The sequence below is a fragment of the Apis florea genome, unplaced genomic scaffold (genome assembly GCF_048593485.1).
Source record: "Apis florea isolate Af1SG1 unplaced genomic scaffold, ASM4859348v1 contig_3496_pilon, whole genome shotgun sequence".
Taxonomy (NCBI): domain Eukaryota; kingdom Metazoa; phylum Arthropoda; class Insecta; order Hymenoptera; family Apidae; genus Apis; species Apis florea.
In genome coordinates, this window is record NW_028256773.1 from 5,066,316 (window position 1) to 5,089,088 (window position 22,773).

Below are 22,773 nucleotides of genomic sequence, written 5' to 3' on the forward strand. Positions count from 1 at the left end.
AATAACATTTATTCTCAGCTATCATGGTCGATATATTTCTCGTATAATCTTGCCCATTTCGCATTATAATTTGCAATTATTGTTATTACATTTCGAACGACGAATTAACATCAACTATTAAATTTTGCCCATCACTGCGTCCAAGTCGCTTTAATTCAAAGTTTGCCCGCTGGAGGCGCGACGAGCGTTCCAACGGACAGCTGGTCAAGCGAATAGAGCGCGCTGCAGGGGGAATCGTTACACCGTTGCCGACATGAGCGCAGTGTGGACACGGTAGAGGTGCGATGCAGGCCTCGAGAACCCACGAAAGTCTGCGTGGCCCCCTTTTTTCTTCTCGAAAATATATACGGCCGCGTGGAGGTGTCATTGTGCACGATGTGTAGCATCGGTGTGATATATACGTGGCTGGCCCAACCCCGTGGCATCCCCTCGAACGATAGGGGGATTGGAGGGCCTCCAATGGGGACGTTTAAACGGGCAACCGTGGCGTCCAGCCAGCCTTTTCTCGAACCGTCCTCTATCATTGTGTCCACGCTCTTGTTACCACGACTCACGTGTCCACGATTCACGGCTACAAAACGATACACAACGCCTAAATGATTCCTGAACGAGCGGGGCGTGCCGCGTAAATAAACTTTGCACTTTGAGGGAAGATGGAGAGGGGATTGGGGAAGGAAAAATCGTTTGAATTCGAATTAATTTTCGGCAGACGATAATTAAAAATGAATTAATTATCCAATTAAATAGAAAAAACTGTATTATTAATTTTGATTTAATTTTGTATCATTTTCAGCGTGTCAATGATAAAATTGAGAGAGAGAGAAATGCGAGGATATTTGTAAGTAAATTTAAACGTTTTTATTTTTATTATATTATATACGCCGGCGCATAGAAAATGGAAATTTGATAATGATAAATGACGATTTCTTTTTGGCGACGAATAGAATTCGTTGTTTGAAAATGGAAAGGAAAGATTATCCGAATAGCAGCCATGGCAAACTGTATTGTAACAGATTGATCGAAACGCGCGCATCCATCAAGTGTGGCGCAGCATTCGTGACAAGAGCGTATCCGATAGTTGTTTGAATTCTGTAGTTGGGATAGGGTGGCACAATGCCGTTCGCGGAAATGTTTAACAGGGGATCGTCGACTTGGTTACCCCGATCCTTTTTTCACACAACGGCCAGAAGCTTCGAGTCGAAGTTTCAACGAGATCTGCAATGCAACATCTTAGAGAAGAGAATTAGTTTAGGATGAATCATCGGTATCCTTTTTAAAAAAATATCTATTTCGAAAATTCATAATCTACATTTTGCAAGTTAATTAACCGTTGAAAAGATGATTGGTTGAAAATTTCGAATAAAGTGATTTACTTATTACAAAATATTTCCATATATTTTATATAATTCGAGCGCATACATATTCGATCATCGGTAATTTTCGAATTTGAAATTCGGGATCCACCATTTTATTCAGAAGATGTTTGAATCGCCGCGTTCACGATTCCTAGGCCTTTTCTTTTTTTTTTGATATCGGAACGCATACATTAGACTAATAGCCGAAAGGAGTTTAATCCTCCGTTTTACGACCCCGCCTCGTATGCAACCGTGGCTCGTTATTGTCACATATGGTGGCATATAACTCTACCTCTGTCCGGCCTGTGAGTTGTGGGTGTAGAAGTCGCGAACGAACGAAACGCGGGTAATATTTTATCCGTGGATTTATTACGACGGAAGGAAAGGAAGGACCGAACGAGGAAGATTAATCGGGCGTTTCACGATCGAGTTTATACACGTTTTAAATACGCGAGATTTCTAACGTCGATGAAATAAACGCGGGATACGATTGATGATTGTCTCGCCGGGTTTGGGACAAATTGGTGGCAAAGCTATTGGAAAAGTTTTGAGTTTCGAAGCAATACTACGATATCGAGTCAAGTATTTTTTAATTCGAATTATAAGAATCATTTGTAAAAATTATTTGTTATAAATAAACAAAAAAATTAATTTTAACACAATATAAATCATATCTGAAATGAATAATAGGTTTCGATTTTTGTTTTCCAATGTTTGAATTTCAAATCGTATTATTCCTAACCTAAATTACTACTTCGAAATAATATCTTTTAATTCTAATTTTCCACGAACCATAAGCTTCAAGGATTATCCTTAACTTAAATTCCAATTCTCCGCATCAATCGTATTATTTCTTAATTCCTAATCTAAATTATATTTCGATATCTTTCAATTTTCCACCAATTACGATTAATCCCAAAAAATCATTTCTTAAAACCTAACCTAAATTACTTACTTCGAAACACGAGGAAACGAGTCGAACACCTTTCGATTCCCCGCTAATCGTCCCCTCCCCCCCAACACGAATTACTCCCAAAAAATCATTTCGATACACGGTCGATACTTGCACGCAGGCCAAATACCTTACAAAATACTTCCTCTGTTAGAACGTGCGAACATTTGGTTGGTTATGGTCGGTGGTTAACCATACGTCACAACGGGCTCGCCACAATGGTATTGGGGGGAGGGGAGGGGGTTACATAATGGCATTGTAACGTAATACCTGCAAGCCGTAGGTGCTGCCTCTATACCCAACACCTAACAGCTTCAGAGAACACGCGCAGTGTGTTGCGGCAGTGTGCCCATCACGGAGACGCGATCTCGTCGGCCAGCCCCATAACTTATGGTAAACCGACGTACCCTCCCATTTCTATCCAGGCCCGAAATATTCCTCGCTTTCAGGGGCGTGATTTTTTCTCCCCCCCCCCCCGGGTTTATTATGGGAATGATACCCACCAAGAATACCTTCCTCGAAGGGGATGATTCGAAGTTTTCGCATCATTTCGAAAATTCGTTTTCTTCTCTATTCTTTTTCTCTATTTATTTATTTTTTTTTTTTCCATTAAAATTTTCGTTCTACAATACCTTTTTCTTCTCAAATCTTTTTACTCGGACGAAAGTTGTTGCGATTTTCGAAAATTCTCAATTTATTTTTTTAAAATTCGTTCTATATTTCCGACTCTTCGTCAAATTCGTCGAACGAAAGTTGTTGCTCCGAATGGATCATCATTGTTGGCGACGAGTTACGTTATTCGTTCGTAAGTAAAAATCTAAATTTATCTCTGCCTTATTTTATGCATCGTTACACAGATGTATAATTGTTCATTGCGCGAAACACGCCACTTTTCTCGACCACTCCAACTGTTTCAGAAAAAAAAAAAAAAAAACAGAAAACGTCCCAATAGAGACCACTACTATCGCTCTCTCCAGATATCTACCCATCTCTCTTCCACCCCATAATCCGATCTACAGACTTAACCGAAGAATAATCCCGCTTCGGTTCGCCTTATTGCCTTATTTACACAAAGGTGGATCGCAGAGACCTCGCTCTCTCTCTCCCTCCCTCTCGTGCGCGTTTGTACACGCCTCTATTGAGAACGGCCATGAGGCCCCTCCATTCTCGGCCTTCTCTCGAGTGGTTTCGCTTTCGGTCCCCTTGTCGACGGCGCGCACCACCACCGGGGTATGACTTTCAAACATTGAAAGGCTGTCGACGGGAGGTCCTTTGGGGGTCCTGTAAGCTTTTCTACGGCATCCGCGGCTCCGTGTCACTTTCGGTGCGCGACACCATTGAAACCGATACTCGTCCGCTTCCCTTCGGCCGTCGAGGTTGCCCGTCGGAGGTAATAACGATGATACCCATCGGTTCTTGCCGAGCGTTCCACGTTTCCAAACGCGTCTTTTCTTTTTTTTTTTTTGGAAAAAAGAGTGAGAGAAATTTCTAAAAACGCGCGATGAAATTTGTTAGAATTTTTCTCATTCGAATAATTATTCCACATAATTATATTTCGAATAAAATCTCTTCTCGAAATTTAGACGGATTGTAATTGTCGATCCATGAATTTTTTGGATGTCGGTTAAACGACAACAGTGAAAATTATTCGCTACGATTGATTAAATGAAATTTCTCTTATAAGAAATATGGATGACGCACGATTTCTCTGTCAACCAAATAGTTCAATAGAACGATATCGGGCAAATTATCCTCGTGTGGTTAATTAACGTTCCTTACTTGAATTTCTCACCTGTAAGGATATGCAAGTAATTCGTGTAACACGTTAAAAGCTATATCGATAGTCACACGTGCCACGTATATAAATATGCAGATACACGACCCAGATCGGTTCAACTCGCTACTTTTAATCTTGTTCGTAATCCTTACGACTTGATTTCTCACGTTTCCTTATTTAATTCCTCTATTCGCGCAAACAGATCGTTCCGTTTTTATTTAAATGCGTTTCACCAATAACCTAACTTTCTTCTCTCGATAGGTGAGCACGAATCTAACCTCTTGCTCGATCAACAAAATTTATTAAATTTCAAGCAACTTCCTCGATCTTTTATATACTTCTATTGAAAATCCTTCTTTCGTCGAACCTAACCTCAAAATCGATTATCCAAACGATCGTATCAGAGAACGATATCAAAACCTAACCTAACTTTTTTCTCTAGATATAGATACGAATCTAATCTCTTGTTCAATTAATATAAAATTTATAAATTTCAAACAACTTTTCCGATCTTTCGTATAGTTTCATTGAAAATCTTCTTACGTCGAACCTAACCTCAAAATCGATTATCCAAACGATCGTATGAGAGAACGATATCAAAACCTAACCTAACTTTTTTCTCTAGATATAGATACGAATCTAACCTCTTGTTCAATTAATATTAAGAAAAAATTATTAACAAAAAATTAACCAATAAACAATTTATTATATTTATATTCAAAGAATAAAAAATCAATCCAAAAATTCATAAAGTTAATAAAATTAAACCATATGAATAAAAATTAAATCTTAAATTACGAAAAATTATAATTCAATCAATTCAACTACAATTAAATAAATTAAAAATTAAAATTAATATAATTAAATTACCTATAATTAAATTTAAATTTTTAATTTTAAAATAAAAAATTATTAATAAATAAAAAATTAATATTATTATCATTTTTTAAATTAAATAATATTATAAATAATTTTTTTTATTTTTATATTTCTATAAACTAATTAAATTTACTATTCTTAAATTTTGAAAATTTATAAATTTCAAACAACTTTTTCGATCTTTCGTATACTTTCATTGAAAATCCTTCTTACGTCGAACCTAACCTCAAAATCGATTATCCAAACGATCGTATCGTACAGAACGATATCAAAACCTAACCTAACTTTTTTCTCTAGATATAGATACGAATCTAACCTCTTGTTCAATTAATACGAAATTTATAAATTTCAAACAACTTTTTCGATCTTTCGTATACTTTCATTGAAAATCCTTCTTACGTCGAACCTAACCTCAAAATCAATTATCCAAACGATCGTATCGTACAGAACGATATCAAACAAAAGCGTAAAAGTTCGTGCACATACAAAAGCGCACCCTTTCTTTCCAAGGAGAGAGAGAAAGAGAGAGAGAGAGAGAGAGAGAGAGAGAGAGAGAGAGAGAGAGAGAGAAAAGAAAAGAAAAAAGATAAAAGGAAAGAAAGCAAGAAAAAGAGGAACGTCTCGAGGAAGAGAAGACTTCCTGGTGCGAACAAGAACGATCGTAGCTCTTCCCTTCATCCCGAGGGGTCTTTCGTTCGTTTTCTCTCGCGGATCTCCTCGACCCAGGTGACAAGTTGACAAAGTGGCCCGCCATCCTTCTTCTCCAGAGTCCCCGTTTTCTTTCTCCAAAACGAGGACGATACTCCCCCGGTGTATACCCCGTTGAAACGAAAAAGATACGAAGCAGGAGAGAAAGAGGGAGAGGGAAGAAGAGAGAAAATAATGCCGGTTTTTGTGAGCTTCGAGTGGCGCGGCAACCACCAAGGGCACGAGCCTCCTTTCACGCCTCTTCGTGGAAAAATCCATTCCTCCACAGGGTGAAACGCGTATACCTTGCGGATAGTACAATGGGCGTAGCACGTAAAGAGGAGCCACTCGAGATCTATTTAAATCGCCATCCGATTTCTTGCTTTTTCACGCGACACAATGTTGCACGTCGACTTTCCCGATAATTCCTCCTCCTCCTATTCTCGCTTCTCCTTTTATCGCTCACCATTGTACTGCGAATAACGGTCGAGAGATGGAACGGATTCGTCTCGCGATTACCTCGAATCTGTCGCTAATAAACCGAACCGGGTGTCCTGCTTGGTTCCCTCGCCAAGCGTTGTTTCGTCGAGATTTCAATCGAGGTTTATTTATAATTTTTACGGAAATATATTTTTGATTTATAAATTGTATACTATATCCCTCTGATGAAAGGCTGTTTCCATCCTATGACACGATTTATTTATCTACGCCTTCGTCAATTCTACGCGCAACATTTTTCTTCTATGACAAAATCTATCGAGAAATCCATCGTTGGGAGTAAATTGTCACACAATTGATTCGATAAAAGTTTCCAATTCTTTCCGTGACGTGACGCGAAACTCGCGGTTTGGACTCGACTCGAAATCCTTCCCATCCCATCGATACGCCGAGCGGAACGTGGCGGTTATGCTAATTGCCGGGGAACGATTTTATTTCGTCGCGGCGAAGGCACAAGTCGGCGCATCGATGACAAAGTGTGAATATTCCTTGAATATTGTAATAGGGGAGGGGGGGGGGGGAAAGAAAAATCGAGAGAGGCGATAATATACGAAGCGATACGAAGCAAAACGAATGAGAGAGCCACACTTATGGCGCTCTATTAATAAAATGCAAACATATGTTAATGTGACGACGCGTTTCCTCGGCCGGTTCCAATCAATTTATTATCCAGATCTCGAGTTTTTTCTCGAGATTTATTTATTTATTTTCTTTTTTCTTTTCATTCTTTTTTTCTCTACCATTCGTTTCGATAATCTCGTTCCTATCCTTCGATTTTTAATGGAACAAGTTTTAACGAGGAATTTACAAACTCGCCTCGAACGATTTCGCGTTTTTACGTAAGGATTATGTAAATATTGAAATTAAGAAATAGACGAAATGGTTTTTTTAGTCTGGCCAGACTTTCCTCTTATTTTTAATAGATACGCGGATCGATTGAAATTTATCAATTCGAATTAAATTTTATCGAACGGGTATTTAAATTTCGACTTGATTGATTTTTTTCTTCATATCTTCTGATTAATTAAGATCGCGAATGCCTAACTCATTCACTTGCCATGTGTCTGTAAATCTGTAAGTGTGCGCGTGACGCGGAAATATATATGAAATATCCGAAATGTGAATTGACGGAGGTTCGGAATGTGTTCTTTTCTGGGTGTTTTGATTTAAAAATTTAAAAAAAAAAAAAAAAAAAGAGAGAAAAGAAAAACGATAAAATTTGTTAAAATACAATTTGTTGGAATTGAAAGTGATCCTTCGTGCCATCCGTGAAAGCACGATAGATCATAGTTAAAAACGTTATAAGTGGATAAAATAGTATTAAAGCAAAGAGTTTAAAAGATTATGGAAGATTAATGACGAAGGAAAAAAAAAAAAAAAATACTCGAGGATTCTAACTGGTAAAACGGATCATCCGGAGTTACGATCTATGGGATCGGCGCCATACTCCGATCGTGTCGACTTTCAAATTATCGACAAATCCTTACTTTATGGTTTCTCTCGTAAAAAGTGAAAAAAAAAAAAAAAAAGAAAAGAAAAGAAAAAAGCATTCGAATACATCGCACGACGATTTTATTATCTCGGCGATTGATTATTTTTTTGAACAAAAAAAAAAAAAAGAAAAAAATTGAAAAATAAGATAATTATATAAAAAAATTATACAAAAATATAAATATAAATAAAAAGTTTTCTCTTTTCTTCTTCTTCTTCTTCTTCTTCTTCTTCAATTCTCTTCCTATTTTTAAAATTTAAGATTTAAGATTATCTACGACGAATAAAAATTTAATGGTATAACTGTTTAATATAATATTTAAATACCAAAATGCTAACTGTGTTAAACACGTTGATAAAATGACTGGTCGTAATTGAATATTGTTAATAGAAAAGTGCTATTGAAAATTATCCACGACATGATAATAATTTCTTCTAAAATATTTGCTTCGTCGTTTTTATTGCAATAAGTCAATCACAGTCTCTTATTACTCAAACAGGAATATTCCAACAGGATTCACAATTATGAAATTTTCAGATAAATAAATGTACCTCTTTACAAATTACCTGTAACGAAGATCGAAGATCAAATCTAAATTCCTCAAAATTTTAAACCATATCCGAAAATTATCGATTCGTTTCAATCCATAAGAGAGAGATCTTCCCCGATCCGTGAAAACAGACGATTTGAAAGAAAGAAAGAAAGAAAGAAAAAAAAAAAAATAGCCACGTGCTCGTGGTCACCGCGAGTCCTCTGAAAACCAGGAGGCCATATAACTCGGGATCAGGGTGATGCGCCATTTTGCGCCTTGCGCCGACAATTTACCGGACCACACACGTACCGAGTGCCATCTCGAAAAGCTCGCCCCTCGCGTGGGACGCGCCCTGTCTCGGATCTGATCTTACAGATATTTACGATTTCGCCCCGTCTCTGCGTAGGCATACTTTATAGATATCCGCGAATACACCGTGACTGCTATTTACCGCGACGTACGTCGCATTCGTTCCGCGAAGACGCTTACTTATCGCTCGTTCTTTCTTTTATTCGACTTTTTCTTTCGGTATTCGATCGTAATTATTACGTATTGTGCTAATTTTGGCAACGATACTATCGATATATTCGATATCAAAGTCTAGAAGAAAGTATCGATACGTGTCTTAATTTTAGGTTAGGTTGGGTGGTGATATCATTTTGTCAGTCAGTTATCGATCTAATATCGATATGTAATTTATGCTTTCTTTTATTTGACTTCTTTTCGATATTCGTAATTATTACGTATTGTGCTAGTTTTGGCAACGATACTATCGATATATTCGATATCAAAGTCTAAGAAAGTATCGATACGTGTCTTAATTTTAGGTTAGGTTGGGTGGTGATATCATTTTGTCAGTTAGTTATCGATCTAATATCGATATGTAATTTATTCTTTCTTTTATTTGACTTCTTTTCGATATTCGTAATTATTACGTATTGTGCTAGTTTTGGCAACGATACTATCGATATATTCGATATCAAAGTCTAAGAAAGTATCGATACGTGTCTTAATTTTAGGTTAAGTTGGGTGGTGATATCATTTTGTCAGTCAGTTATCGATATAATATCGATATGTAATTTATGCTTTCTTTTATTTGACTTCTTTTCGATATTCGTAATTATTACGTATTGTGCTAGTTTTGGCAACGATACTATCGATATATTCGATATATTCGATATTAAAGTCTAAGAAAGTATCGATACGTGTCTTAATTTTAGGTTAAGTTGGGTGGTGATATCATTTTGTCAGTCAGTTATCGATCTAATATCGATATGTAATTTATTTGACTTCTTTTCGATATTCGTAATTATTACGTATTGTGCTAGTTTTGGCAACGATACTATCGATATATTCGATATTAAAGTCTAAGAAATTAGAAAGTATCGATACGTGTTTTAATTTTAGGTTAGACTGGATGATAGTATTATTTGGTCAGTGAGTTATCGATATCGATATAAATCTAACCTAACCTAATGAAAAATATTGATATGTAACTTTGATATTTTCTTCTTAACAATAATAGTAGATTGAATAAGCTACTTCTTTATACATTTAAAACTTTTGATAATAAGTGATTTATATGTATGTATGTGTGTTTATATTTTAATAATCTTAGTTGATATCAATGTGTACCGAACGAGTATCGATAGTTTCGAGCAGATGTCAAAGAGGTATCGATTCTGGAATTTATTATTGGTTATACTTGAGTGATTTAAACAGGCAGAAAAGAGAAAGAAAAATATAAAAATCATTAGATTAATTTTGCGAAACAACCAAAGATGGCAAGATCCGACTCGAGAATTCCTCGAGTCCATGCGTTTCTTTCTTTCTTTTTTTTTTTCTTATTCTTTGCACGGTGTCGCTGTCCACCAACGCTCATCAACCTCATCAACTCACGACCGCGACGAATCTAGGGATTTTATGGCACAAGTAAATTATACGAAAGTAGGTAGCGTTTCATCGTGATATTTTCTTGGGAATTTTATTTTTTCCTCCCTTTTATCTCGAAATTGTCGTGTGAAAAAATGTATTTTACACCTAGGGATATATATATATATCTCGAAAAATTGAAAAATTTTGCTAATCTCAAGTAAAAGTTTCAAGATACTTCGCTCTCGATGTTATATATATATATGTTTGAACATTTTTAACGAAGTAAATATTGAAATTCTGTCAAAATTTATCACTATTTTGACAAGTGTTAGAAATTTCGAAAGAATTAATGGTTACAATTATAAAACTCGAAATGGAATAGTTGTGACGAACTTGTACAAACATTTAGAATTTAAAAACGTATCGTATTATTTGAAAATAATGATAAATTTGCAACATCTATAATACGCTAGAATTTTCTAAATTTTACGTAATATTCAACGAAAATACATTTTCTTTCTAAAATCTGTATTTAACGCTATAAATATTATACATTCTACGTACGAAAATCGATATAAATAAATACACGACGATACTAGCCTACCATTTAATACGAATTTGTTTACATTCCTAATAACATAACACAATTCTATCCGAAATCCCCAAACCTAAACCTCAATAAACTCAAAACAATTATCTTAATTATCCAAATACAAAATTTCATTCATAAATAAGAAATCCAAAAAAAAAAAAAAGTTACCCAAGTTCCAACGTATATCTTTCAAATATCTTTCACATACCTTCATGACTGCCTCAGGTACAACGATCCAGAGACACTTCCCTTTATTCAATTCGCCTATATAACTTCTGGTTATCGGTCACAGGAAAGTAATCCGCGGCCTCAATAGCATCGCGTAAAATCGCACGTAAAACAAATATAATTCGCGACCCGCAAGCAAGCGATAGCTACGCCCGAGGAGCGCAGCATGGCCCGAGACTCGATACGCTCGGCGGTATAATAAACGTAATTCCAACACTACACTACGAGCACGGGGAGAGAGAGAGCCGCGTATCGTATCGGCGAAAGGTAGGCGTGGCCGGGGCGGTCGGGTGGGCACGAGCGCTGCGCCGTCTCCCATTGGCTGAGCCGCGCTACGCCCAACGACACGGAACTCGATCCACCGCGAGGCGCACACGCGCACGCTGCCATCCCCCACCACGGCCCGCGATACGAGTCTTTCTCGATTGGTCGCGAGTGCCGCGTGCGAAAAAGGATCGTTCTCGAAGATCTTTCTCCCGGGATGGGGTAGGGTCCCGCGTAATTGTCGAGCGTGTTGTGATAGGTTACGACGAGATGTATTCTCTCGGTTGGCAAGTTTTCGGGGGATTTGGAAGGAAGCTGGGAATTTTTAAGATGTTTGGCAAATAACTGCGTTAATTTTCCACGATCGAAAATCTTTTTGCTCGATTATGTTCGTTACTTTTGATTACGTTCGTTTATGGAGCGAAATACAGATTGCTTAGTATTAAATGAATAATTTAAAAATTTTTTTTTGTAAATATATAACATGAGTCGCATAAAAAATTTAAGTTACGTTTGATAGAATTCGTAGAATTCTAATAAATTAATCTGTTTCTGCCTATGAAATAAAAATTGCTATTTTAAAGATAATAAGGGTACACCATATTTTCGCGTTTTCACACGTATAAGGCACGATATGGCTGTATTCGAGGGTAGAGGCTTGCTCGCATGCGACGAATATAATAAATAACAATACTGGCTACAGGTCCAGGGCTCCGCATAGCTTCGCCCTACCTGAACTGCCGCGACGCGTCATTAAAATTATTTATGGGGAAATAAGAATCCGAGGAGCCTTTAAGTCCACCTCTCGGAGGTTTGCACGGGGTATACCCCTTGGTCCACTGTATCTCTTATCCTCGATCCCCTTTAGGCCGTCTGTCCAGGCTTATGGGTTAGTAGATTAAACTCACGCTTCTCGCGTGTCCAGTGCATAAGTTTGAACGCGTTTACATGGCAACCGTTCCCCGTACATACGAAATCGTATTCTTGATGCGCACAAATTTAATCAATTGTTTCTCTTTCATGTAATTTTAATTATATCTTGGCAACGAAAAGCGATAAGATATTAAATTTAAATAACTTAGCACTCGTGTTATTACATTATAACTAGTGTCATACAAACTCAGAAAATATATCATTATTTCTTTCCGATATCTCAATTGTATTGTCGAGATACGAAAATTTAAAATATCCATCCCGCGATTTGGAAAACGCATGAAACTTGAGAATGTGCGAGCGAAAAGATCGTAAATGATGATAATAAAAACTAATAAATAAAAAGTACTCTTTTTCTTTGCATACGGAGAAATCACGCTGGAAATAAAAATGATTTAAAAGATTAAGATTCATTATCTTTAAAGTTGGAGCGATTCAAAGTTTTCCTGTTATAAAATAAATTACGTGATAATAATTAATTCACTAACGTAGCTATATCTTCCTCGTGTCAAGATCGTTCGCCAAAAACACGTTTGTAGTACGAGCAAACAGACCAGGCTACATCCCCCTAGGTTGTCGGTAATCTCGTGGTTAATCCAATTTACCATGTACCTCCGTTTATTCACGTGATTGAGGCGGCAGATATTTAGCATATCGATCGTGTAATTATCTCGAAGTCGACGCCACCGCCACCTCTGCCGGCCTCTAATAGGAAGACCGGCAAGGCACCGGGTCGGAGTGAAGATGAAGAGGTAACGCCGTAGGAGGCGAGAAAATAAAAAGTAAGAAGCCAGAAGGAACTCTCAGCTGGGGGTCATCCATGGTGCAAAGGGTTTTCATTGGTCGAGTTTCGACGATCGACCACCTGGCCACATAGTTACACCTTGTAAACGGCCGGTGTCTACCGATGCTAATAAACAGAAACGGATACGCTCGCGTCCACTACGGGAGATTAATCGATATGGATTTGTCACGGACATCGCTTTCTTGAGCCTCGCTTTTCATTTCATCTAAATTTCAACCGAGAATGTTATATGAGCATATCGAGGTGCAAAGTTTCATAAGATTCGCAATAATAGGAAATATAAAAACGGGCAGATATAATTCTTATTATCGCGCATTTTCATAAATTTTAATAAATAAGGGAACAAAAATTTAATCAAACAGAAATTTATATTAATGTTATGTGAAATTTTATCGATTATATAAATTTATTTGCTAAAGTAAAATTATAAGGGAAAAATTTATAATTTAAAATTTCAAATTCTATCTACGAATGTTGTTAGTTAATAATATACGCGAGGACATTATTATTCAATTAATGGATGACAGTCTAAATATCCTAATACTTTTGTACATATCAGATCAGAGATTGGAAAGAAAAGAATGAAAAGAAAAGAAATTCAAGAAAAAAAATACACGAAAAAAATTAATCTCCATTTTGATAATAAAAAAAGAAGATATAGGTATATATTATGTCTATTCGAGATTTGAATGCAAAGATTAAAAAGAAAAAAGGAAGAGACAAATGCAAGAGGAAAGCTCACTTACATAGATTTTAGGGAAGATATGTATATCTGCTATATGAGTAATCTAAATAGACTTTTTTACCGAGATAAGCACGTTCGTTTGAATCGGATGCTATTGTATCTGCTTGAACGACGATCATTCGACCGTGGGACACTTGTCGTCGATAATTTAGCCCTCGATCTCGACAAGCCATCCGAAAAATTTTCTCGATTGATCAGGACAAAGGGGCCATGAAGAGACCGAAGTGTCCACAAGTGCGTATTTCGAAAGTGAATAGCAACACCCTTCTTTGAAAATCAGCGGGATACTAATTGCGCTGTCGACCGCAAGAAAACCAAAATTCAATGGCGTTTTAAACGTTCGACGTTAAAATCGTAACAATTTCTAGTCATTTTAATATATAATACATTAACTTTATAAATTCAAAGTAATATCTTTATTATAAGATCTATAAAATTATCTTTTAGATGATCAAGTATTCATAAAACTTGAACAAATCTTCTTGAAATAAAATTTCTCTTATCGTAAGAATATACGACAATATATATTATATAGGACATGTTTAAAAGAAAATTAATAGGTTAACTTCAAATAATTAATCGAAAGATTTCTCATACCTTCCATTATTGGTTCTCGAATTTCCCGGACACTTTTCACACCGTTCTTCAATAGAGAAATGTTCACAAACAAGAATCTTGACGCTTATTATCATTCGAACTTACATATGAGCTATACACACGCGTATACATAACCTCACTCGCGTTCACGCGCGCACAGTCATTGGTAACGAAGGATTCTACCATGCTGTCAATTCTTTCCACCACATGAAAAGGACACCGATATTATTAATGCTCTCTCCACACTCCGTTACTCGAAAGCTAACGATTATTTACCTCGAAATATTTATACCGTATCTCTATACACACCCATTATCGCGGGTGTATGATAAATGCCTCGTATGAAAAATCGATTTTATTGTCGAGAACAGGCCTCGTACCGATGCAGCCCGAGCATTCCATCCGTCTGTCTGTCCATCCATCCATCCGTTCTTCACCTCCTCTCTCATCCGATCTTCTATCTCCTCTCTTCTTCTATATGTATAGTCAACTCTTCCCATTTGTGTTCAGGATATAATCGCGTATATGCGAGTTCCTTTACCGGATCGTTTCCATATACCTTCGTTTTTATACGCATATAGGGTGAAATTTCCAACGCAATTTTCTTATCTTAAATTTCAAAACAAATCAAAGATTTTTAAGTTCAAAAAAATATATATAGATTGATAATTTATTTATTAAATTATGAACAACAATTTAAATTTGCGTTAGATGTAGAAAGATAGAGACAAATAATAGTCAATCTTCATCTCATCCTCTTTTCGTCTCACATGTTTCTTAACACCCTGTATATACGTATGGTGGTCCATCGGTGATGGATACGCCTACTTTTGATATTTCGGTGATCAATAACGTTTCTTGGTGCCATTCGCGGCGAAGGAAGATCCATTATTCACCCGCAGTCGCCGGTGAATAAATAATTTACCACGTCATACCAGCACCATCAAGTGACTGACTTCGCACCGACCATCTAACTCATCCGCCGATGATACAAGATATCTGTGTTCGTTTGTTAACTGTACAAACCGCTGCTAGCTATGTGTATATATACGCATACCTATCTATGTGTCCTGATCACCGTCGGGTCTTTTGCCGTTCGTGCCGTGGCTATGGAAAACCGATGCAAGGAAACGTTTGGTAAATGACATATGTGAATGCAATATACGATGGACCACAATTTGAACACCTGAGCTTTTTCTTATTTCACTTCGTTGAACGTTTTTATTTGAGTTTTTGAGAATATTTTTTTTTTTTTTTAATTTGTGAAAATATTAATAAGAAAGAGAGGTTAAGAATAAGTGTAATATAGTAAACTTTTTGTGAATTTGAAAAATTATGATTAAAAACTATTTTATAAAAAAGAACATTTCAGCATTGATTTGTAAAGTTTGTAATTAGTTTAATTCTATTTTAAGAAATTTAACCCCGAATTTAACTCAAATTTAAAATAAATTTAAAATCAAAACTAAAACTTAAAATTAAACTTTTAAAATATCTATGTTTCTAAATGTATAAATGTATAAATTTCTTATAAATTAAAAATTTAATTCTTATTTAATTTATTTTTCTATTTTTTTTTCTATTTTTCTGATCATTTTATATCAAAAATTTGTTTTCTTTTATTGTAGCAGATGACAATAAACAACTAAATAATAGGAAAAAAAAATTCTAGTTATTTTCTTATTATTCTTATTATTCATCGAAATAATAAATGGATAATTTATACGTTTACTAAGAATTTTTGTTGCAGAAATCAGTTCCAAGGCTCCAAGGAATGTTGCATTGGAAAAAGAAATCTATGAAAAAAAAAAAACAAATAACTATAAAACAGTCTCCAAGGTGGGCTTGTCCCGATTCTAAATTTACGCGTATTAAAAAGGAATTACAATATTAATAAGGTCCTTTTAATGGGCCGGTGATCTCCGCCCTTGGCCAAGATCTGTCATCCTAAAACTTGTTGAAAAAAATAGATGAATAGAATCGTAAATATTGAAATATGTATAACATGAAATAAATACTTTTTTTTTTTATAGAAATCATTATCTAGATATAGACTAGATATAAATTCCTGAAAATTTATTTGTAGACATAAATATATACAGTTAAAATATATTTGATAATATTTAAACAATTTAACACAAAGATAAAAACTTAATAAAAAAAGTTACTGCAAAAATATCTATAAATTATTATAATAATTGAACTTTCTTTGTTAGCTTCATTTTTCTTTCAAATAACAAAGAATGTAAAACAGAAATGACATATAAATAATAATAATCTTTTACTTCAAACTTTCATTTTTATAGACAAATGATTTACAAAGATTTATAATAGATATTAGGAAAGTTATTATAACTAGCATATCGTGGTATTTCAAATTTTAGTTTGGCAATTAAAATATGTTAAACAGCTACTTAATACCGTACTACTCTTATATGTATACGTATACATATTCTACCTTGTATACGTGCGCACCTTCGAGACGTGGATAGCAGTATTTCATATTTAACGCGAAACCGTAACTCGCCGCGGTTGCCGCTTTTTGTTGCTGTTATTCCTCCTTTTTTCGATTTATAATTTATTACTGGCCGCCATTGTCGGGCCACCGCTTCACGAATGCTTTTTTTCGGATACGATATACCAAACCGTGTGCACCAGATACACGTGTATGTAGCATGTTAATATATTCATAAAATATTTTTGGAGAATCTTTTTGAGGATTGATTTCCAAAATAAATAAAAAAATTGATATAATAATGATGATTAATCCAATATCTAATATGTTTATAATTATTAATTCTCTCCATAGGCAATTTGGATTACTTATTACTCTGAAAACAAAATTTTAAACTTTATCAAAACTATGTTAATGTCAATTAAATATCAATAGAAATAGAATTTTATGTTAAATCATACAATTATATTCACCAAAAATTGCATCGTTTAAAAATATTTTTAATATTCTTCTTCATGTAAATATAGAAACATTGTCTATACAAAAATAAATAAATGTCGACAAAATAGGAATGATTACTAATAAATAAGATCAAACAAATTCAAAAAAAAAAAGGCACTAACAACACTATCTCGCGAGCATTGGAGGTATGGCAGTAAAATGAACTTAAGCGAGAATCGAGGGCATAGTTTGCGCTAACAGCGTTTGATCTCGGTTTGTCCCCCGGGAATCCTAACAATGCCTTATGTCGATATACGAGCGCATGGTACACGCTTCTCAGCACGTACTAAGTTCACGGGTGTTTCTCTGCCCAAGAAGTTTCCAGGATAATCCGATCATTGGCCTACTCTCTGCCAAACCTCATTCTGTCGTGTTTATAATAGTCTAGGATGGCATTTGTCGGCGTTACAATCGCAAATGATACAAACGATCCAATTTTCGCTCACTTGGGGACCTAGCAATTTTCAGAATGCACGGAAATTTCCACGAAGCGATCCCAATGGAGTATCGTTACTACCACGATTTACATTAATTGGAATGTTGAGCGCAGAGAATAGGGAAGAGCAATGGTGAATTTCGTATTTTTCTATGAACAAGTTTTGGAGATTATTATAGTCCAATTGTGCTAGGATTATTTTATCCATTTTTGATATATTTTTTATCTAGAAGCCGGCAAAAATCCTAATTAAATAATAGAAATTAGATAAGATATCGATTTAACAAATAAAAAATAACAATAAAAAAAATTAAAAATACCAACACTCCATAATCAAAATTCCAATATTATCGAAGAAAAGTAAAATCGCTACGAGAATGATTATTATAGTTGCATGGCTCACTATAATCCTGTGATAGTCTCGTGGAGACTAAAAGCACGCCGCATGCCCATAAGTCATTCCAGTCGGGAAAGAGTGGACCGATCTAGAAAAAGAAAATATAATCAAATTCAACTGTTAGTCGAACAGAGACGGTGAAACGGGAAGAGAGGCAGTGTCCCCGAAAATAGTGAAACCCACGCGGCCCAAGTTGGGTTAATATATTTTACCTGGTGGGATATATCCTCTCGAGGTGGTGGCTTTTATATAACCCGTGTACGGGGTATTTATGTGTCGCCGCCTTTCCTAAGCGTTTGATATATGAACTATGAAGGAACGATATTCGTGACTACGAGAAAGGGGCCAACGAAGAAGGAAAGGAGGAATAGAGAAAAAGAGAGAAAGAGACGTCTGCGGGCCTCAATGTATAAGGGCCCACGTAAGGAAGAAGAAAACTGGCGAAAAGAGAAGACTGCGAAAGGAGATTTGAAAGATGGACGATTGCACGAGAAGCAAATAGGATGAACCACGATCGGATGTTTAACGATAGTCCTAAACAAGATTCCGGTATATCTTTTTAACAGAAGTGCGAACGAGAAAAATTGTGGGATGAATTAGTTTGTTAATTATTTGGATAACATTATTGGATTATTTGGATTTGATTGTAACAATATTCAGTTGGCAATATTAAAATTGAAAAATTAGGAAATTGAAAAAAAATACATTTATCATAATCATGAATTATGTAAATCAAAATAATAATGCGGATAAAAAAGATAATTAATTTACAGAAATCAATTAAATTGTGTAGACGTACATTCAATATAAATTATCTTAAATATAATAATTTTAATATTTATATAAATTTTAAATATTTGCAAATATAAAATATGAAAAAAATCAGATCTTACCTATAGTTGAAACTATTAAACTTCATTTGATAAGAATTGTAACGGAAAGAATAATTCGAGGATAGCAAATCATTTCCCTTCTTTGAGTAAAAGAATCGAGGAACAGTGAAACAGAGGAACAGAACGAAGATTGGTTGATTAGGTTAGTACCTAGTCCGTGATTGCCGTTTGCGATTTCTTTGCCATTTTCGTCTTCGAGTACCCTTGAGACTTCGAATCAGAATCTTTATAGTTACTTCTTTTTTTTGTGTTTCTTTACGAATCAATTTTTACGATCTCACATCTGAAAGATTTGATTTGATTTGATTATAAAATTACTCGAAAATAATTTCATTATTTTGATACAAAATTATGATTTATTATGACAGAAAAATTAGTGGTAAATCATTGTTGAAAAAATGCTTCTAAATATAAAAATGCAACATAACCTAAAAATAAAGCATTATTTATATCTTTTTTTAATTTCCATCAAATCTTTATTTATATATTTTTAAAAATAAAATATTACCTGTAATTTATCCAATTAAAAATATAAGAAAATTGCAGAATATTTGGATATTCTAAAAAAAAACTTGCAAATCAAGAAGATTGGAAAACACTGATCTAAAACAAGTTATTCGGTGAAAATTTCACTTTTAAATAATTAATCTTCAAAAAAATTTCCTGATTATCTCACACAAATCACTTCATGGTTTTGTAATTACCTATGCAAACGATTCTTATAGCAATAAAAATTAGCGGTATTTATAATAGCACCGCTAAAAGTTTTTGCTCGTAAACGTTTCAAGTGAAATACACACTAATAATACCGACCTCGAATATATGTAGACGCGTATATGTTTATACTTCGTGAAATCAAGTTGGATGAAGCAAATGGCATACTTTGCAATCTATTCTTTAACATTTTACGATCGGTAATGATAATCATAGTGTGTACATGATTTCGATCGTGTTTATCTGGAAACTTTTTCATAAGATTCATTCTTAAAAAGTGGAAAAAAAATTTATTTTTCTTAATTGTCACAATTATAAATAAATAGAAATCTAATTAAAATTATAAATCGTAAAATTAAGATATCTTTAAGATATTCTAATCTAAAATTAATCTTTAAGATATTCTAATCTACATATATATATATATATAGATTATATATATAGTATATATAGTATATTATATTATATATATATATACACGACATATACACGAAATACATGAAAAGAGACATTTAAATATTTCTGTTATACATTAATTATGAAATGAAATTAAATAATTAAATTAATAATGAAAATATAATTTACCAATTGCTTAAATTGTTATATTTACTTATTAGCAGCCAAAACATTTATCATAACATATTACAAATATTAGCTTCTTCGAAACAACCTCAAAAAAATGCTGAGTATTATTCAACGATAATTAATGAGACAATACTATAGTTCGACAGTTTTAATCGATCATTCATTAATTTTATTCCCGTTAATCCAATATACAATAATAACACTTCTATAATAAAATATCCGTTCACATTATAAACACGTTTAAGCATAACCTACACGATGGATAAAGTCGAAACACTTATCGGTGCGACTTCACCATGAGATAACGAGGCAAAGAAGAAACGTAGGATCCTACAAGACTTGCGGCGATTTCTACGTGGCCCGGGGCGGCAATTAAAACCGTTTGTCGTTTCATCGTCGAAGATAAATTCATAAGCATGTCTGCATGTGTGTAGAGTCCGAATCTCCAGTTTCACTCGATACGACGTGGACACGAACTTACACGAAGATACACGAACATATATTCACTTACACAATATCCGGTAGTCAAGATGGACGCGCGGTAACGCAACGAAGTAAAAGAACGTAGAAAGAAGAAATCGCGAAGAATTCTTTGCTGTTATTGCGAGGTGAACAAGGATCGAAATGTAGCGGAATCGAAACAGCAGCAAAGGTTGATTTACATATCCATACGTTCGATATAGTCTCTTAAGAATCATTATAAATATGCCGAGATTGGTTTAATATGCAGTAGCCTTTTAATTTATAACAACTTATTAAATAAAGGCTCGCGGCCATTTACGTGCTTGTAGTGTAACCACTCGCGGCATCGATCGATTGCGATAAAGTATTCTCTTTAGTATCGACAAATCTCGTTTCTTCAGTCGATGGCTCGATTTCGTTTCTTCTCTCTATAAGATTTTTATTTGCTCCATGTTTGATATTATCGATCGAATGTTGTGTTTTATATGATTTAAATAGAAATAAAATATGAGAAAGATACAGAGAACATAGTATGTATATGTTATTATTTACTTAACGAAAGAATTTTAATGTTTGTTTAATTAGTTTTAAGAAAATAACGACTGAAAGTTATATTGTCTAAAATTGAAATTATTGAATTTAATTACAGAAATGGTATCAAATTTGTTATAATTTACTTTTAAGTAATTTTATATAGAAGCTAATATTATACTTTGTAATTACATAATCTCTTGTGTTAAATCGAATAATTAAATTGATAATTAAATTGTACTAAAAACGAATCCTATTTCATAATTATTTAATTATAAATAATAAAAAATTTAAAAAATTTAACATGTTTTTATTAATTGTTGAGATTCATTGAACAGCACGCACATCAAAAGTGACATTTCGAACTGGCCACGTGAAAAACGTGAGAACGTTCAATATCCCTATGTCCCTATGACAGTTCGATGCACAATCGTGCACTGCCTGCGGCTATAGGAAACTTATTTAGTCTCCCCCATGATCCTTTATTTTGGCGCGTGGCTGCATCGTTTAATAGGTACATTCCGCTTCGTGAAGCAGAGGAACGTACGCTATGGATTTTAACGTTTATTTATTTTCATTGCATTCTAGTGTGAAAGCGATTCTTTCGTTTCTATTATTACGATTACTTCTATCGATAACAAAGAAAAATATAGAAATCTAGACATGTATTTCTCGTCGAAATCTATCTGAATACGTTGAAAAAAAAATTCTACTATATGCTAACAGCGTCTCAATACGTGCTTCGAAGAATTACGCGCGGATTAATTTCGATACATTGAAATGCCTTAGGGTGTACCCTTTCGAAGTCTAATTGGGTTGTGCTCGTATGTGGTTACGTGTGTATAGTTTCTCACTCCTTTCGTGCGTGAAACGCTATATCTTACACGTTATATCCCGTGTGTATATATTCGGTGGAATGTCTACGATATATGTTCAAGATTCTTTCCGACACAATCAAATTTCAATTTAACAATAATTTTTTTATTTTTTGTGGAAAATGATTAACAAAATATTAAATTATTCAATTTTATTAATAAAATTAATAGTATTCTATACTTTAGAAAATATACTTAACTTTGTAGCATTAAATTAATGATAAAAATCTAATTCTATGTAATATTAAGTAGATGTATTCTAGAATAAGTATAATATAAATATTAGATTATTTTTATTGTATGATTCTTTAATCTCAGAATAATCCAATATCAAAATTGTTTTTTGTTTTTATGTCCAGAACACGTACAGCGTACACAAAGGCGTTAATTAAGGAAATGATACTATTATACTCTTCCTTATAAACATGAATATATGTATACCTAAATTGTCGCTCTACATCTAGCCAGGCACGTGCAATGGATAAGATATAACCTACCCCGAAATATTCTAAGCGACGTTCGGAACATGCAAGGTGGATAAGAGATGATACACGTGTTTGCCACACAATAAGATGAAATCGTATTAATTTACGGTCTTAAAGCGTAAGCTGATTTAGCAACTCGTATAATTAAAAAAAAAAAGATTAAAAAATAACATAAAATAAGCCTAAAAAATTAAATTAATGTCATTAGAATATTTTATAAATCACAAA

General features: G+C 34.3%; 3 long non-coding RNA genes across 3 annotated transcripts; 2 read left to right on the plus strand and 1 right to left on the minus strand.

The window, feature by feature from the left end:
• Nucleotides 1-14,726: 14,726 nt before the first annotated feature.
• LOC147656809 (uncharacterized) lies at nt 14,727-16,387 on the plus strand. Its single transcript, XR_015293680.1, has 2 exons — nt 14,727-15,348; nt 15,962-16,387. It is a non-coding gene; the product is annotated as an uncharacterized LOC147656809 (long non-coding RNA).
• On the minus strand, nt 16,262-19,812 carry LOC116415534 (uncharacterized). The gene is made up of 5 exons (XR_015293681.1): nt 19,402-19,812; nt 19,044-19,176; nt 17,928-18,088; nt 17,614-17,848; nt 16,262-17,042 (listed from the first exon to the last, which is right to left on the minus strand). It is a non-coding gene; the product is annotated as an uncharacterized LOC116415534 (long non-coding RNA).
• A 903-nt stretch (nt 19,813-20,715) lies between these two features.
• On the plus strand, nt 20,716-22,722 carry LOC147656810 (uncharacterized). Its single transcript, XR_015293682.1, has 2 exons — nt 20,716-20,844; nt 22,420-22,722. It is a non-coding gene; the product is annotated as an uncharacterized LOC147656810 (long non-coding RNA).
• The last annotated feature ends 51 nt before the right edge of the window (nt 22,723-22,773 follow it).